This window comes from Delphinus delphis, chromosome 10 (genome assembly GCF_949987515.2).
Source record: "Delphinus delphis chromosome 10, mDelDel1.2, whole genome shotgun sequence".
NCBI classification, from domain to species: Eukaryota; Metazoa; Chordata; class Mammalia; order Artiodactyla; family Delphinidae; genus Delphinus; species Delphinus delphis.
The window spans coordinates 27,850,776-27,854,174 of NC_082692.2; the positions used below are offsets into that span (position 1 = coordinate 27,850,776).

At 42.2% G+C, this 3,399-nt stretch overlaps 1 protein-coding gene across 3 annotated transcripts in view; it reads right to left on the minus strand.

Moving 5' to 3' along the window:
* CENPQ (centromere protein Q) overlaps positions 1-3,301 on the minus strand; it is a 34,068-nt gene extending 30,767 nt beyond the window's left edge. For 2 of the 3 annotated variants that reach the window (XM_060021253.1, XM_060021255.1), the window contains exons 1-2: positions 3,211-3,301; positions 2,839-2,939 (exon numbers count right to left, since the gene is read on the minus strand). The gene's annotated coding sequence lies outside the window, so the exon portion shown is untranslated. The remainder of the gene's footprint in view (positions 1-2,838; positions 2,940-3,210) is intronic. The other variant, XM_060021254.1, reaches the window with a different exon arrangement.
* Positions 3,302-3,399: the final 98 nt, after the last annotated feature.

Genomic DNA, 3,399 nt, shown 5'->3' on the forward strand with positions numbered 1-3,399 from the left:
AGAGTTTATCACATTACTACAATTTAAATATACATGCAGATTTAGAGACAAACAATAAAGTGGGTACTCTGGATAAATCTATTCTCTCAAATTTTAAAAGGAAAAGTTCAAGCTTTTCTTTTTCCCGTAAGACAAAAATAGTGGGAAAGAAAGAATTAACTGAAAGATCACAAACCATACTTGGAGACTACATGTCAGATCAGTTACAAAAAGCAGTGGAAGCTAAAATACACTTTACCCTGCTTTTGAACAATGTGGTACCTTGTTCTACACCCAGTTTCCTCTGTTGCATTCCTGAAATGTCAAATTCTCTCAACTTGACATCCATGCCATATACTTCCCCTACTTAAAAACCAATCCATATGAGAGTTTTGCTTGTGGACCTCTCCTGGAAGGACTGCCATGTACAGTACAGTTGTTCACTGAAGAGCATCCAGGTGAGAGAACAATTGAAGGCTGAGATTTAGTCCTCATTCCATTTAGGAGACTAAAAATGGTGCAAATTCCTTCTCACTCTTGTTATTGAGAGATGAAGTATATGTCCCCTTGTCTTAAATCTTACAGACTGTGCAGCGGTTTGAGCAGTAGAATATGGTGGAAATGATTCTGTACCAGTTTCCTGGCCCAAATATGAGGAGACTAGCAGCTGCAACTTCCCCTTGCTTGGAATATTTGCTCTTGAAACCCAGCTAGCACTCTATGAGGAAGGCCAACACGGAGAGGAACTAAAGACCCAGGCAAAAGCCCCAGCTGAACTCCCAACCAATAACTAACACCAACGATTGCCAGCCTTGCGCATGTACCTGAGCCAATACACTGCAGCTGACACTGCGTGGAAACAACCCTACCAAGTTGTTTCCAATCCCAAATTTTGGAACAAGATAGGTAATTTTTTTTAATTAAAAAAGAAAAATCCTTCCGTAATACCTACCTTATAACATCCAAACTCTTTACCATAACATTTATAGTCCTTAACAATCTAGACCTGCCAAGCTTTCCATACTTCTCTCCCGCTACTCCTCAACTGCATCTCCCTCTCCAGAAAGACTGGATTTCCGGAACACACTTTGAGTAGTGCACATACTCTACCCGAGCTGCTCTCTCCTGTCTGTGCCCAACCTCCTCCCAGATCATGAGCCACCTGCACCTGAAAGCCTTCCTAACTACTCCACCTCGACGCTCTCTAAAAGTCTGTGGGCTCTTACGGTCTCTTTCATTTGGCACTTATTTATAGCTTGGTTTTGTTCATCGTTTTTCTTGATATTCTTTATTCAGTAACATGTAATTCAGTGCTACTCCAAATTTGATTTACAAACTGTTTGTTACAGTCTTTTAAAGTACAGACATTAAAAGTATTCATTTAGAAACTTTTATGGCAATTTGACAACAATTTTATATATGTTAGATCTGGCCAAAAAATAACTGGCTTTGTTTTTTCTTTTTGTTTAATTTTTCTAATAATTCATAAAAAAAGACTTTCTTTTTTAGAGAAGTTCTACGTTAACAGAAAAATTCAGCAGAAAGTACAAAATTCGAGCATACCCCCCCTTCCCTACTATCAACATTCCATACCAGAGCAGTGCATTTGCCACAGTCCCTGAACCGACATTGACACATCCTATCACCCAAAGTCTATGGTTTACATTAGGGCTCATTCATGGGTTTGGCTAGTATTCAGTTTTTTAAAAATTGTATTTTACAAAAGTATCAGTTGTGACTGATTAAAAATTAAAAAAAAAAAATTGGTCCTTTACCACAGACAGTCTGAAAAGCTCTGTTTTCACTGATACCTACTTGAGGTAATTAGCCATAGTGCCGAAAGTTCCTCCACCTCAGCACTATTAACATTTTGCATGGGATAGTTCTTTGTTATGGGGGCTGCCCTAGGCACTGTGGGATGTTTAGCTACATTCTTGATCTCTACCCACTAGATGCCAGGAGCCCCTCCCACTCCTCCAAGTTGTGACAACCAAAATTGTCTCCAGACTTTATCAAATATCCGCTGGTGCAAAACTGCCCGAGGTTGAGAACCACTGCCAAGAGCCAGCCGGGGATGAGGACAAATTGTCCAGGTTCCAAATCCCAGCTCTGTCATTTAACTAGCTGTATAGCCTTGGGGAACTAAATTTGCTCACTTTCCCCACGGCTAGAAGTATCAATATCAAAGGCTTTGTAAAGCTAAAAGGTTGTACAGAATACATAAAGTGCCTAGAACTTGGGACATAGTAAGAACTCAATAAATAAAATAATCTACTGTTACCATTGGGCTAGTTGTAGCATATACAAAAAGGAAGAGTAAACTTTGGCCTGTTTTGGATCCACAGGAAACCACAGGCTAGTGGTAGTAGCTAGAGACATATGAAAACAATTCCTATGTATATTCAATTATACACAATGCGACAAATGTTACGAGACAAATGAGTGAATATCTCAAATTGGTGTGGGTATTGGGGGGGGACATACAGAATTCAGAGACAAAAGTAATATTTGAATTACATTTTGAAATATTTAGCCAGAAGGAAGGGGAGTAAAGCATTTGAGAGAAAAAAAGCCCGTTGGCAGGACACTTCAAAAGAAACTGGTCTGTTCAGGGACAGAAAAAATTCAGAGAGGCTTTGACGTGTACGGGAGGAATGGACAGAAAAAAAGACTGGAACTGTAGTTTGCAGCCAGACTATATACTGCAGTAAAGAATGTGTTTTTTACTCTGTAGGAAACAGGGAAATATTCTAGGTTGTCTTGTTTTCTTTGCCAGGGTGCTGAAACTCGTGGAAGCCACCAAGCTAGACCTCTGTATGGGCACAACGTCTGGCAAAACTGCAAATACACAATGTTTACCTCTTGACAAATGAGGCCTCGGGGTAGCGAACGCTGCCGACGCAGCTTCCTTAAGGCTCAAAGGCACTCATCACTAAGGCTGCACTTCGCCCCACGACTCACTGCGGGAGAGGTTAAGGAGGGAGAACAAGGATTACAATGATTCGGGGAAAGGGGGGAGGAACCATGAGTGGTTTCACTCCCTCCTTGCGAATCAAATACCACTTTTTCAATCTCTGGCTCTGAAGGGCACACCTGTTCGGATCTCCCTGCTCTTTGAAAACCACCTCAAGCTCCTCAAACACGAGTCGCCGAGTTTGCCACCAACGCGCCGGACACAAAACTCATCCCCAAACTGGAGCCACCGTCAGGGAAAGCGCTTTCACTACTCACCAAAGACGCCTCTTGAATCCTTCCAGGCGCCGCGCTCAGAGAAATTCGCGCCAAAACCTTCCACAGCCGCGGAGACCCGGAAGTGAACCAGTAGAAACCGGAAACGCTTGTGGAGAGAGGCGGGCATCTAGCCACGTCCCTAACGTCATCGGGAGCGCTCCCGCGAGAGTTCAATGAGATTGGCTGGAA